A 15,978-nucleotide genomic window follows, 5' to 3' on the forward strand; every position below is an offset into this window, starting at 1 on the left:
AATTAACAGTGACAAGTGAGCAGCAGCTCGTGGCTGCATGCACAAGCGCTGTGCTGGCAGCAAATGGGCTCCCATCCCAATCTGGCCATGGATCTGCTGGTCAACCTTGGGCAAATGTTCCTGCTTCTGCAATGCCTGGGAGTAGCATGTTGGAAAGTGCTGGAGAGGACACAGCTACTCCTCAGAGAGCTATAATTAATATTTGGAAGCTGCTGGCTGCTCTGACAATCTCAAGCTATCCACACTGTGCCATTAACATCTCTCTCCTTCTGTTTTGTGGAGGATATTTATTATCTTTATCAATTATAGACTGCAGTGAACTTAAAATAGAGAGGAAGGGGAAGGAATGGCCAATGCTTTCCCACCATGGAAAAGTAAAATATTACATTTTGTACTTGTTGAAAGTATAAAAAAAAAACAAAAAAAAAAACAAAAAAAAAAACTTTAGTTTTGCAAAGAGTGAGATGCATTACTAATTGCACAATTGTTTTGTTCTGTGGCACTCATAAAACAGAATTTGGAGTGCTTTCAGCAAATTCTGGTGTTGAGGAAATAATGACTTCTCTTTTTTCTTTTTTTTTTCTTTTTTGAAAAAAAAGTACTAAATTAAGTGCTCTTTATGAGAATTATTTCTTGGATTTCTAGGATATTTGGCCCTTAAACCTTCTTAAGATAAAAGAGGCAAAGCTTTGCTGCATTAGTAATATATTGGAGTCTGTGTAAACCCTGAGAAAAGGCAAAGGATAAGCAGGGACTGCTCCCTGCCTACCTCCCACCACCCCGAGCTGCATCTGAGCCCCTTTGTGGCAATGAGCTGGGCTTCAGTGGGTCACTTGCTTGCCCTTGAAGAACAGTCCCATGAAAGCCAGGTGACACCTTCACACATAAAATTCATCCTGTGCCCTGCAGAGGTGCCAAACAACATCAGGAATGAAGATGGAGCAGCTTCTGCTACTAAAGGACAGATTGGGGTGATGCAGGTGCTTCAGGAATCCAATATGAAGCTTGAGCAGTGGAAAGCAGATGGACAATGTGAGAGGAAGAGTGGCAGAGCTGGAATAGGACAGATGAGTTCCTTTCAGAAGGTTTGCACAGACTGCAATATGCAAATACTCCCAGGAGGTGGATTTTGCAGGTCTTTTCATTTGAAGTCCCCAGAAGTTCCCCAGGGGGTAAGAGGCAGGATGGCCTCACCTTTGCAGTGCTGGGCTGCAATGTGTCATTCCACAGCTGCTCTGTGCAAGCCCCCCCTGTATCCCTCTCCCACGACACCTTGTCCAGCCAAATTCAATTTAATACAACCATAAAACTAACGACACTGACACTTTGCAGACTTTTTTTTTTTTTCCTTTGTACCTCTCTTTTGCCATTCTCTCACCAGGACCACCACAGACATAAAACTCCAACCACTGGGCCTGACTCCAACCTCTCTGCCAGCCTTGCCCCAGGCTGAGGGTGTGCCTGGCAGTGCACAGAGCAGCAGGCACAAGTGAGAGCAATCTCGCTTGGCTCAGCAGGTGAGCACAGATGTTTGGAAAACTAGCCTCTTCAAGAGCAGAAGAAAAATAAGTCTCTTTCTGTGAGATTGATCTGCTGGCACCAACAGAGTAATCAGCTGGACTTATAGGAGTGCAGCAACAAACAGCAAATTAGAAGGTGCCAGCCCACTGAGATTTCAGACGAATTAGAAACCAAGCAGGCGATGCCAGTAGGCTTTCAGCAGCTGCTGCCCACACCAAGCCAGCTCCTTGCTCTCCTGCAAGCCAGCCCATGACTTTCCTGTCACTACAGGCCATGTGCTGGTGGTTGGGTGCTGCTGAAGCACCCCATAGGGATGCTGCACCCACTCCCTGCAGCACTGGGCTGGTAGCAGCCACTGAGCACCTTCAAGTCAGGATGTTCCTCCACCAGCCAAAACACTGACTTCCTGTCACTTACATATACTCTTAAAGCAAGCTCAAAGTTCTTTCTGCTTCTCTTAAAAGGCTTTGAAATGCAGCTAGCCAAACCCCAGATGCCAGCACCCTGTGTGCAGCAGGAGCACTGGGCAGGCTCTGCAGGGCACTTTGGCCAGCATGAGCACTCCTGGTCAATTCTCCTTCTGCTACAGCCTGACATTTCTGCATCCACTGAGCAGTATCCCTGGCACAGCATCCCTGATAACTCAGGCAACCTGAAGGTAGATCTGGATTTCCACTGAATTGTGATATTCCTAGATCTCTCCCTTCTCCTGACAGCAAGCTGCTCCTTGCTGTGCAGCTGAAGAAGTGAGTTTGTTAAGACACCACCATTCCCATGGGAGGTCAGGAGGTCAAACCACTTGTGTTGCCTTCACAGGCTTTGATTGTCTGATGACAGATGTCACCACCAATGCACAATATTTCAGGAACCTTTGTTTAGCTGCACTAAGGAGGATCTGAACACCCCACAGTAGCTCTGTCTTTACCCCCAAATGCTGACCTAATACATAGTTCGAACTCTGATCCCAAGGAAATGATGCTCCTGATGTTTTCTTCCACCAAAACTGATGCTGCTCCAAGTGAGAGGGATAATTAAATGTCTGATGGTCCTGAAAACCCTCAGAATAAAAAAAAAAATAAAAAAAAAAAAAGACCCAGGTTACAACAGCACTGTCCTGGGTTAAGCCCAGTCCAGGAGGGATGAGCTGGAGGAAACCTGACCCCAGGTAGGTAGAGGTACTTGGCCCCCTTCCAGGGGGAGGGGGCCCTGGGTCAAAGCTTATTCCACTCCCACTTCCTGCCCACAACCCTATTTAAGAGGGGCAATTTACTACCTTTTAATTCTGCCCTCAGCTCTCTGATACCCTCCTGCTGTCGCTGTGAACTGTTAACCTCCTGACCCAGCCTATTCCGTTCACCTGGAGGGACTGCATCCAAAGAGAATCCATCTTCCATCCAGAGAATCCTTTGCCAGCTGCATCTGGTTTTGTATGTATTTTTATTTATCCCTTTATACCTTTGTAACTTTCCTTTTACTGAAATACCTTTTGTTTTTCATTAAACTCACTTTTTTCGCTTCCAAATTGATGCAAGACTACTCTTTCATTGTTTTACCTCTCTCTTCTTCTCCTGCCTGATTTCCTTTCCCTACCAGGAAAACAAAGGGAGAGAGGAAGCAACCTAAATCTGTTCTGTTGGGCTCTTGGGCTCCAAGAAAAGCTTAAACCATAACAAGCACAAAAGCACATCACTGAGGAGTGCAGCTTGACAGCCAAATCCTGCTCAGGTAAAAGAACTTGTGTGTGTTGGGGTGGGGGGTGGGGGGCTGTTTGTCTTCCTGAAGCCACAGAATTTGTAAGAAATACTCCACCTTGGTTCTAAGAACAGAAGACTTCACCTGACACTTTAAAAATTAATGAAGTCTGCTTTCACTCCTTCTCCCATTCCCACTGAACAAAGGCAAATGTTTGCCATTCTCTCCTGCCCCTTCTATTGCAGAAATCAATGCTCCTTTTTGGGGGCTGAAATGTCTGAAATGAGTTAAACTACCCCTGGGAAACAGCTGCAGTAGCTGGATGTGCAAGACAGGCAGAATGAAGAGCACAAACAAGCTGGAGGAGGAAAAATGCTTTCAGGTCTTGTATAATTATTGGGATTTTTTTTTTTTTTTAAGCCTGTTTACATTTAACTTTGCACAAGAAATTCATAACTGTGGTGTGCAACCAGGTGCAGCAGCAGTATACAAAATCTTATTAGGAGGAGCAAATGAAGAAGAGGGGAGGATTTGGGATGGCAAAGGAGGGGCATTGTGATGGAATTAGCACCTGCTGATTTTCATCCTTTCTAACAACAAATTGCTTGTCAGGAAACTTGATGGTGACCAACTGCCACCAGTTAACTATGCACTGGAGAGAAATAATTGGAATGTGAAATGCAATGGCTCACAGTTATCTCCAAAACCTCCTGGCTCCCTGAATTTCCATACAGTGGGGTCTGCCTTGCTGCAGCCTGGCATCTTTCTACTCCTCTTTCCCTCACTGATGCTAATTGCTGTGTTTTTTCACAACCCATGCTCAACTTAAACACAAAAGAGCTGTGGCTGGATTGAACTGTTCTGTCTGAATCTTTTTAGCCCTGGTAGTGATGCCTGAAATGAAAGATTTTTAACCAGGTTTGCTATTAGAATGGAAACAAGGATCAGCTGATTACTGTTCTCACTTAGTTTCTCAGCTGACACTGGTGCTTAAGCATTATCAGCCACTTGTAATTAATAGCTGTAGAAATAAAAGTTAAGTGTCATCATCCTCCTTACACAGAGGCAGAAGTCTCAGATCCAGTGAGAAGTTGCTTGTTAAGATTTCTCAGGTGAAAATGTAAGGAACCAAAAATTTAATCTCCACCTGAGGATTATTTCAAATTCTCATTGCTGTCACAGAAATAGGAAAAGGAATTGTACAGAGAAAAACAACAGAGGTGTGGCTATACTCCAGGAATTGTATTTCTGTTACTTTGGTCAATAGGTACTCCTGCTTCTATGGGCTGGGCTGTATCCTGCACCCTCCCCTGAACAGTGAGTCACAAGAGCTCTTCTTGGATCCCAGCATCACTCATCTTTGGAAAGGAAGGTGTGGTACCAAATCAAGACCTGAACTCAGGGCAGAATCTGAGTTAAAAACTCCTATCAGGGATCCAGTGAAGTCCCCAGGCACAGCCAGATGGAAGTAGCAGCTGTTGGCCACAGGAGTTATACTTGGTCAGTTGAAGGATTCCAAAATCTGAGTGGCACACTCTGGTGAGCATCCCTGAGGTGACCTGAATGCATCACTCCCCAGCAAAACTCTAGAGACGTTCAGCCTGGGCAAAGGCACTGAAGCAAGAATGTGCTGCAGCAGGACCCCATGCCCCTGTGAAGTCACACCTGCAAACCCAGGGCTGAAACAGCCCAGGCTCCCCACCAGCTCCCCTAAGCTCAGGCTAGCACAAGCTCAGAAGCCTGGCCAGCCCGAGCCTGCTCAGCAGCAGGATCTTTTCCATCACATAAGAACACATCTCCTGCAGAAAACAGAGGCACAAGAGCTTATCTCCAAGATATGTCATCTCCCTGTGCTGTCTTCAGCTCAGCATTATCATGGAGCTACCAGGAGACCCTGACCTTTGTGGGAAATGTTAAATCATTGCAGCTTTCATATTCCTTAATATTCCTCATTGATTAGTTTCCATCTCCCTGAAGGCAAGAAGATTTGACTGAGAGCCAGAGCTCAGCAGTACCCAGTGCTGTGGGTGGTATTGAGCTTCCAAGAGAGAGAAAGCTGACAAAATCAAATGCAGCAAATGACTTTCAAAAGACAGACAAGAAATTGAATAACTTTCAGAAGAGATAGTTTTCCTGACCTGGACTAAAATTCTGCTACCTTTGCCACAAAGCTTTAACTCCCCCAGACAAACACTGACAGCTTACTTCAGCTCCAGAGCAACTACAGAGATGCCAAGTGGGCCTGGTTTGCTGGGAGTTTTGCCAAGAATTGTCTGTTTGTTGTGCTCACCCAAGAGCAGGCTTGTGGGTGCACCAGCAGGTCCTTGCCAATGACCTGGGATGTTGGCTGCATGGTGCTGCCCTCCTGGGGACAAGGGCTTCCACATCCAGCCTTCAGCAGGCAGGAGGAGGAAGATCTGTCTGTTCAGCTGGCACAAATGGAGCTGCTGCCAGGGAGAAGTCCAGCAGAAGCAGAGCACAGTGCTTGTCAGAGGCAGTTATTCACTGAGGGGGGGCAATATGGATGCCACAAGAATCTCCTGCCTCTCCAAACCCAGAGCATCCATCTTCACATCAATCCAGCTGTGTGCCAGAGGTTCTGAATGGAGCAGAGTCACTCAGTAAGGAAAGGACCTCTCATTACAGCCTGTTTAATTACCTCAAAGCTCATTTTGAGGAACCACAAGCAGTGATCTCCCTCCTAATAGAACAGCCAAGTATAGCCATGTCTGGGCAGCTCTTATTTCTTGATTAATCTCACCTCAGCCCCAGCCTCCCTCTCCCAAAGCCTCTTCCACAAAGCCCTGACTCGCCTCCTGCACAGATCCCTCAACTCCCAAGCTGTTTCTTCAGTCTCATTATATTTTCAAAGCCTGGGTTGCTTCATTTCCTCCTGCTGTGTCCAGCCAAGTACATGTTGGAATCTCTTTTATAAAGTCGAGATTCATATCTCCTGCTGGGAATCCGGTAATAGCCTCCAGAGGGGATCTGGTGCTCAGCACACCCCATGCCATGCTGGATGAGCCACAGTTTTTGGCATCAACAGAGGAGGAGCCCTGTTGTGGCAGCCAAGGCTGGGGAACACACCAGTAATCCCCTGCCTGGTCATTTTTGGGGTCTCCAGCATTTTCAAGTGGTTATTATGCCTCCTCAAACTACCCCTCTTGTTCTCCCCACCTTGCTGCACTGGTTATTAATGGAGACCATGAGGCTGCAGAGTCTCTGCCCTTGCTTCTGCCAACAAATATCTGAGACATGGAGAGAGGGGAAAAAAAAAAAAAGAAAACTAAGAGGAAAACACAGAGCTAAGGGGTGGTTGTTGCTGTTGTTTTAAGGGGTTTGTGCTATCCCATGTCAGCTTAGACAAGGGCAGTATAATAATAACTGGGTAATGGAGGAATACTGCGTATTAAGAAGTAGCTTCAAATTAATCTCAGCTTTATTTATTTATTTATTTAGAAGTAGAGCAGTGCACTTCCTAGCTCCTTATCTTTTTGGGTGCACCTGGAACTGTGAAAGCTTTAAACTTGCAAATCCAAGGCTTAAACAGGGTAAATAGTTTTGCTTCAAACACTCCAGAATGTTTAAAAAAAAAAAATAGGAAAAAAAGATTGTGCTCTATATTTGGTCTTTGGATTTGTTGTGTGTGCAGAAGAGGAAGGTTTGAGGGAGCTTATGGATTTGTACAGGAGCTGAAAAGCCTCATGCCTGCTTAGCAGCCTTCATTGCAATGCACACAGAAAGAGAGAGCTTCTCCTCCCATCCATCCATGCTGAAGGGTCCTGCTCAACACAGGCACTGGGAGTGGATTTCCCCCATCTCCACCTGATGCCTTTAAAGCTCTGCTTTTTAAGCATCTTTTCCCATCTCAGAATAAAATTTGCCTTCCTCCTACTGCAGTTATTTGTGGAAGCTTTAGGAAATATCCGGGAAGGAGAATCATTTCCCTCTCTTCACTCCTGGGCCTTTTGAAATTCTGAAATTAATTTAATCCTCTTCCTAGAGAAACACCAACGATGTCAGTGTGCCTAAGTGATGCCAGGAGTGGTCAGAGACAGCCCAGCACTTCACCCCTGAAAGGTGCCTACAGATCCAAAGGAGCCTGAAGCGGTGGAGCTGTGCCCTGCGGCACCAGAGGCGACTGGCAGCAGAAGATGCATCACCAGCATGGATTTTCATCCCACTGCTGAAGAGCTCTGACAGCACACACCAGGTAAAGCCAGGAGTTTGCCTCACCCCAGTGACAGCCTGCAGCCCTTGCTGTGGGAACATCCTCCAGCCACACCAGCTGTGGTGCTGAATGTGCAGCCCAGGGCACATTGCCCTCGAGTGTGGCCAGAGAGATGAGGACAGTTTAAGCCATTTCCCAGAGGCAGACACAAAGAGGTGCAAGCTAAATCCCATCTTTCTGGCACAAATGAGTTTTCCAGTCCTCTGGGAGCATGACAGGGTGAGTCTGTTGGATGCAGGGCACTTCTGCTTGGGGCTGTCCATCATGGCATGCTACAACCCCTCGGTTTGAGCTGAGACTGAGGAACCAAGAATGGGATTTTCCCAGCATTTGGGGTGCCTCATGCTGACTCCTCGAGCTTTAACTTTTGACCAGGATCTTGCAAGCTCTCCAGGGTTGTAAATAGGATTTGTGCTCTTTGTTTTTTTCTGATTTGTAGCAAAGCAGGGCACTGCATATAAGAAAAGGAAGGATCACAGAAGCAATTCAGTGACCCACTAACACAATGTGATGAGGAGATGTCTTCATTCAGTCCTGGCTACTTTGTTCATTTATACCACACTCCTCAAAGCACCTGGTGGCTGATTGTGCAGAGTGGCTGCAAATTCTGCCCAGGAAGGTGATGGAGTCACCATCCCTGAAGGTGTTCAAGAGGGGATTGGACGTGGCACTTGGTGACATGGTTTAGTGGTCATGAGGTCTTGGGTGACAGGTTGGACTTTGATGATCCTTGAGGTCTTTTCCAACCTTATTGATTCTGTGATCTGCCCAGAGGACAGAGCTGGGGTAGACTTGAGGATGATGTGACTCAGAAACCCTAAAAGAAAGGGGTTTATGGTCAAAGTCCTTGTTTTGACAGTATCTTTTGGGAGTTCAAGAGCAGGCTGATACGCCAATGGAGCCAAGTCCATTTCCTAGCTTTTTTTCTGGAAGCAAAGACAAGGATGCACATGCTTTCTGCAGGCTCAAAAAAAAAAAAAAAAAAAAAAAAAAAAAGCCAGAGAGAGCTTCCAATCTATTCATGTTCATTATATTTCTTTCCATTCCTGATTTTTACAACACTCCCCAGTTTGGGCTCCTCATTTTTCAGTCTTTAGGGCTAGCTGGCAGCTTTTCAGTTTCCATCAGTGAAGTAAAGCTGGAGGTTATCCCCAAGTGCCTGAGAGTGCCCAGAAGAGCCAGGAAAAGTCTAGAGGAGGGAGAAGTCAGGCTGGGGGAGAGAATAAAGAAGGACAGCCCTGCCACAATGCTACCCTACCTGCTGCTTTTCAGTAATTACCCAATTTAGCTGTTGTTTGGGTGGGTTTGGGTTTTTTTTTTCCCTTCCTCTCTCCTTTTCCAGCATTAAGATTTAGATGGAGGAAGGTGCCCAGCTGCATCTGAGTGCAATAAACCTCTTGTGCCTGATAAAAACGGAGGAGCTATTCTTCCAGCTTGTTAGCAGTCAGGAAGATGGAAGGAAGTGGGAGGAATCCAGAGGGTGAGGCTTTCTAAATGCCTCACTCATCACTGCCAAGCCCAGTGCTATTTATGGTGCAATTATCACCACAGACAGACTCCTTTATCATCCAGCCAATATTCTGGGTAGAAATCCTATTGCAGACCAGCCACTCGATCTATCACCCAGCCACAGGCAACAGCCAGGTGAAGAGATGTGCTTGCAGAGAATGCATCTGCCAGACACTGCTTGGCCCAGGCATCCCTGTCCACCTCACATTTACAACCTGGGAGGAGGCAGCTGTCCTGCCCTCCCAACATTGCCCAGAGCAGTAGGAAGAGGTGAGGATGATGTAGAGCACAGCAATGCCAACCGTGTCTTCTGCTCTTGTTGGGGCACAAAGGATGTGTTGTCACTACTAACATGAACACAGAGCCACGAACAGGTCTGCTGGACTGAGGATGGCCCAGGGCAGCAGGGAAGAGAGAGGGATCTGCAGAAAAGTGACAGGAGGTGACTTTGAGTCTTCTGTGGTTTGGTAAACAAACCACAAAGCATAAGAGGCGTAATCAAGTGCCTGTCACTCTGGCCTGTCTCTGAACAACAGATTCCCTGAGTCTCTGTGTACCCTGCAGCTCTGGTGCACCCTCTTCACCCTCCCTGGCCCTATCACACAAGCCAGAGCTGCAAGCATTGGCTTTGAGGACTCACCTTGGGTGGGCAGCTCAGCTCTGCAGAACAAAATGGATACTTGTTTTTTCTTCTTTCTCTTCCCCAGATTTCTCTTTTCTCTAGGGAGGGATCCCTTCTCCTTGCTGTGTGCTGAAATCCCTCCTGAACTTTGGCACTGTTTCTCCACAGAGCTAGAAGGTCTCAGAGCAAACTCCCACAGAGCTCCCACCTCTGGCTGGCTTGGGACAAGACTGGAGCAGACTGTCTCAAGGACACCACCACTGTATGGTGTATGGAAGGCTGTGGTATGGATTCTCTAGCATCTAATACAGGTTGAGCACCCCCTTCCCTTCCCCTTGGCAGACGCATTTCATCCTTTATTCATTCCCTTTTCTATTTTGTTGCCCATTTTCCCAGACCACGTCAAAAGCCTCATTATATTTGGAAGCCTCTTCCCCTGTGTCAAACGTGGGTGGTACTGGGCAGCTGCTAATGGGAACCAGCAAGAAGAACACACACACAAGCCTGCTGAGTCATGTAGCCTAATTTTCCTGGAGAATTGGACTAAACTCCCACCCACAGCACTGTTCCCACCACCACTGCAGAGCTCAGCTGTGCCCTGGTCTTCACCATCTCTCCTTTATCTTTTCCTTGCACCGAGAAAGGCTGCATTTATTCAGGAAGGAGCCTTCATACTTGCAAGGAGTGGAATTCTTCAGGCACAGGAGCTCAAATAATCATTCCTTGCACTGTTTGTTTACCCTTTAATTGTCACTGACTCCTGCCTTTTCACGTTCCTGGTGCTTGAAAAGGGAAGAACAGATCTGAGCAGTGTAATTTAATACCCCAACCATCGTGGCTTAATTGCAATCCCCACAAGCCAGCCACACAAAACTCTAAACAAATTCGATTAATTTATTTCAATTTGCACAAGTCTGACTGTAATTAATGGAGGGAAACAACTAAGGTAAACACAGCACAGCTGAAGGAGCTGTCCTTGCTAAAAGTCACTTTTTATTTTAATAATGCTGTATTTATATAAGTTCCATGCTTTTAACAAGTTCCCCCATTTCCTCAATGTTTAATCAGTCCTGTAAATATTTCACCTGGGCTGAAACAGGTTGGGGAAAAGAGAAATCAGCCAGGGGGATGAGGGGGAGAGGGGGATGAGAGAGCCCAAATCACCAGTGGGGGCTTAGGATGGACATGGCTGGGGCAGAGACTCACAGAAGGGGCCCAGTAGATAGATATTACTTTCCTATTATCATTTCTCTATAGTAGAGAAATTATAATAGAGAATTGATAATAGGGAAGTAAAATAAATAGAGAAATAATAATAGAGAAATAATAATAGAGAAATAATAATAGAGAAATAATAATAGAGAAATAATAATAGAGAAATAATAATAGAGAAATAATAATAGAGAAATAATAATAGAGAAATAATAATAGAGAAATAATAATAATAGAGAATCAGATAGGGCCCTCTGTAGCCTCCCTCTCTCCACACACTCCAGTGGAGTAGTGGTGGTGGCTTGCTTTGCTGAGGTTTGCTTTCACTGGGTGATGGTGCCCTATGCCCAGGGAGCTGTTCACCAAAGTGGGCAGTATCCATCACTCCCCTTAGCTGCAGCACACACCTCCCCCTTGCAGTCCTAAACACCTGGGCTGAAGCTAATTTGGGTTCATTAAGACTTTGATAACCCCAAGAGATACATTAGCATCAGTGATGGCTCTCTGCATTGTGCCGTCCAGGGACACATGGTCCTACTTGGACTCTGCCGTGGCAGGGGTTAAATAAAACAGTGCTGGGGGTATTCCTGCACCTCCCACCCCATACCTTCAGACATGTCACTGTCATAGGACTGGGGATGGTTAATTCCTCCTTCAGCTACTTCCTGGGTGACCCTGAATGAGGCTGGGAGGCAGCCTCATACAGCTGTCCCAAATCCAGGGCTCCCCAGCTGCAGGCTGGCAATGAGGGGCCCAAATAGAGCTTCAAATACCTTTAGGGAAAGCCTGGCCCAGTGAACCTGTTCACTGAAGGTGTAGATGACCCATGGGCACTCTGAGACAGCTCCACCTGATACATTTTCCAAGGTTTCCTGCTCCTGCTTGGACCAGAGCTTAGCTTTGTACAGCTCCTGTGTGCTGCACAGCCTGGGGCCATTCCAGTGAGACACCTCCAGTTATGTCCCTGAATGGAAGGCAAAGGCATTTGTCCTGCTGCTGCTTGACCTCTGGCTCAGGGTTGCCTGCAGCACATGTCTGCAGTCACACTGCTCAGCACCATACAGGATAGAAACCAATTTCAAACCTGGGCACAGCCTGGCTGGAGAAAGCCATGGGGCCATTTCTTCAGAAGGACAGGGTACACCCTGCTCCAACTGCTCCAGCAGTGGCTTTGAGTCACTTTTTTCATCACTTGTCATTTTCTGTCATTGAATGCATCCCATGGGGGAGTTTTCTTGACAGAGACGGCACATCTGTCTTCATTGCTTTCCTTTATTGCTTCTTAAAAGCAGGAGCAATATGATTCCATCTTTCACTGCACCAACTGGTACTGTTAAAGGATGGGAAAAAAATTAGTTACTGGGTTTCTCCCTTTTCTTCCCACCTGTGTTGATATGTCCTGTGCTCTTCTTGAGTGTGAGCATGGCCTTCCTAGAGAAGGTCTTGGCTGGAACAACCTCATGTTGATTTTCCACTATCTCAAGTACCAGCTGGCCTAATTAGTTTGGAAATGCACCATGTGCTAGAGAAAGGTGAGGTGCAGCCTGACACCTGCTGTATTAACTACTTGCCTCTTTAACTAATTGCTTGCCCACACTATTAGGTGAGGGAAGTTGTCACTGGTGTCTCAAGTTGAGTCACAGTCTCACAGTATATCAGAGGTTGGAAGGGACCTCAAGAGATCATCAGATCCAACCCCCCTGCCAGAGCAGGATCACTTAGGATAGCCTGCACAGGAATGAATCCAGGTGGGTTTGGAAAGTCTCCAGAGAAGGAGACTCCACAACCCCCCTGGGCAGCCTGTTCCAGTGCTCTGTCACCCTCACTGTAAAGAAGTTTCTCCTCATGTTGAGGTGAAATCTTCTATATTCAAGTTTGAACCCATTGTTCATTGTCTTATTACTGTGAACCACTGAAAAGAACCTGGCCCCCTTCTCCTGACACCCACCTCTCAGATATTTATACACATTGATGAGATCCCCTCTCAGTCTTCTCTTCTCCAGACTAAATAGCCCCAGGGATCTCACTCTCTCTTCATAGGGGAGATGCTCAAGTCCCCTAATCATCCTCATGGCTCTCTGTTGGATTCTCTCTAGTAGTTCTCTGTCTTTCTTGAACTGGGGAGCCCAAAACTGGAGTCCTTCCACAGCTGCCTCCAGCCAGATCCCAACTGTTCAGTGAAACAACCTGTCAGCCCAGCGGGGCTTTGAGATGCCTGGTCTGCCTTCACAAGGGATCATGGATGCTATTCTGTCCCAGCTGTGTGCTGGAACAAGAGGTTGCTTCATTTTCCACCTTTGAGCTGAGGCCATGCCTAGCAGGGTGGCCTGAGGAAGGCCACCCCATAACTGCACCAGTCCCCTGCTTCAGTCCCAAGAGGGCAAACAAGACCTTGTTGGCCAGAGTTGAGAAAGAATTTCCCAGAACAAGCCTTGTGCACCTAGAAAAGAGGGGGGGTCCTCAAGTGATGCACTGCACCAGTCCCCCTCAGCTTCACTTGTATGCTGATGGAGAGAGCTCAGGGCAGCCTGACCACAGTGGTGCAGGGCCAGGGCTGAGAGCAGAGGTGCTCTGGGGGCTGTGGGTGAGGAAACCATGAGACAAGCACGGGCAAAGCTCTGGCTGCTGCACACCTCCGCTGTGCCTTCCTCCCGCACTCAGCCCGTTCCTGACACCTAGTGGGAGCAGGGCAACACGACCAACGGATCCGTGCCGGCTCCGGGCTCCTGGACACACAGACACAAGCGACAGACACGACGTCTGAGCCGCCAGAGCCATCAAAGAGGCTGGCATCAGCCACAGCACAGCTGGGCTTTCACTAGGGCACGGCTGTTTGTGTGGAGAGTCGCTGGGGGGGAAATTCAGCATGCAATTCCCCATGGAGCCAGTTAATAACGGTCTGGCAGACTTTGCTCTGAAGCATGGGACCTTCATAGGATTATCCACCACATCAGACCACTGGAGCCCTGTCCCTCTCTTCTACAGCTGTTCCAGGTTCCCAGGTAGGGTGCAAAACAGATCCCTTCTTGCCCTTGTTTTTGGATGGTACCTTTGAGAGGCAGCAGGAAGAGGTGAGGAGGGAACTGTCCTGGCAGGACGAGCACAGGGCATTAAGACCATCCTCTCTCCATCCAGGGGCACCCTCTCATTTCAGAGCCTGTGTGCATCTCCCTAGATTGTCACTCATGCCTAATGCCAGCTGCCAAAAGCAAACCTGCTCACAGCCCTTTGCCCATGGTTGCAAACATGCAAGAGGGACAGATGCTCTCCACAGATACCCTCCAGAGTCCTCCCATACCAGTACATACCTCTATCAGATCTCTCCTAGTTCACATCCTTCTCCCCAAGCCTTTAGCTGCAATGGTGGGCAGGAGCTAGTCCCCCCCTGCCTTGTTTCACATACCTTCTGCAAGCAAACTCACCTTTTTTCCCCTGTTTGCCATCTACCTCTGCTGGACTGGTTCACTGCATCTAACTTGCTGTCTGGAGGCCAGGATGCCACCTCTCCATGTGTCCCCAAAGCACCCTGGTGATGTCCAAGCAATGAGCAGATAAAAGCTAACAAAACAACAACAACAAACTCTGTATTTCCAATGATCAGAAAGAAAATTTAATTTGAAGGGCAAAGACACAACTGCAAACCCCAAAGGCACTCCAAGCAACCTGGAGCCATTTGCTTAAGTCCATTCCCAAAGCTGCCAGGCAGATGTAGCTCTGGTCTCCAACTCTCCTCAAGCATAGACATGGTGCAGACCCATGTTTCTCCCCTGCATCACCCCATGACACCCCCCTGCAATGGCCCAGGGAGTTCCCATACCTGGAGAAAGGGCAACTCAGGGGGGGAGTTGAGTGGCTTGTGGGGGGGGGTCACTGGATGAGCTCACATTGACTCTATGAAGAAAAAAAAAAGGCACTTCCCAAACTTCAGTGGCATCCCACCACTTGCACACACCCAGCCCTGGACTGCAAGGTGTCTCTCCCAACACCTGCCCCTGCCCAGCCCAATCCAGTATCCTGGGGATATAGTCCCTTGGGGAGTCACAGCAGAGAGACCACCAGCAGGAGAGGATGTGGCTCAGAAGCAGAGGAGCAAATCTGGCTTGGAGCTGTCCCTATAGTCCCTGCAGAGCAAGCCCTCAGCTCACCCTGACTGTTTCTCCAGGGAGGCACTTCGCTGGAGGAAGGACCAAGACCTCTTGCTCCTGGAGAGAGCAGGACAGGAAGGGATGTGGTCCCTGCCCAGGACCCCATCTGAAGCTGTGTCCGGAGCCTCCCATCCTGGCCTCAGCCCAGCAACACCTGCAGTAAGCAGCCCCAGCCTGCTGTGTTCTCACACACACACATCCTACAGCCCACTGAGCTCCCACAGCAGGTGTGAAGCCTTTGGGAAAAGCCAGGATAAAATTCTGGAAACTATGTTAATCCAACAACTAAGTGGATATCATTCCTGAAATTCAACCCAAAGCCACTCAGGTTATGGATGATCCCAAACCTTCAGGATTTCCATGGCAAACAATCTGGGCTGTCCAGGGGGATACTCTTTTCCTTGGGTCTAGAGACAGGCACTTGCTCCCATGACATGGGGCTCACAGCCTTGGTCACCAGTCTTGCCTCCTCCCTGGCTCTCCAGAGATTCAGCTCCCTTTGACATCACTCTGCACTCTTGTAGGGGAACCTGAACACTTCTGGATTCTAAGTGCAAGGATCCAGCCTCGGCTCAGATCCCTGTTTTCTCCTGAGGACACGGAAAGTTTACAAGAAGCACCAAGTACGGGAAAATTGCACTGTTAAGGAGTGGAAATTCTCACAAAACACTTCCAGGCTGAACTCTCTAACACCACCAGCTCCTTCCAGCCCCCAGGCTGAACCTGAACCCAGCCAGGCTTGGGAAAAGCAGCCTTTGGATGGTGGAAAAAAGCATCAATGCTGCCAAATCCCCCCTTTCCCACAGCACTTCCTGACAGGGAAGCCAGCAATTGGGAAGTCACCAGCAGCCCCCAGCATGGCTCTGGTGCAGGGAAGTGGCTGGTGAGTTCAGCAGAGCAAACACAGCAGAGCACCAAACAGAGTGGTGGGGAGGGAATGCCCAGACCCAGGCACTTTCAGAGAGCAGCATCTCCTCACCCTGTGGTCATGCATGGTCAGAAGCAGGACCACGAGTTTCATATTGTTTAATTTAACCTTTCTTTTC

The sequence above is a fragment of the Indicator indicator genome, chromosome 18, assembly GCF_027791375.1.
Source record: "Indicator indicator isolate 239-I01 chromosome 18, UM_Iind_1.1, whole genome shotgun sequence".
Lineage (NCBI taxonomy): Eukaryota > Metazoa > Chordata > Aves > Piciformes > Indicatoridae > Indicator > Indicator indicator.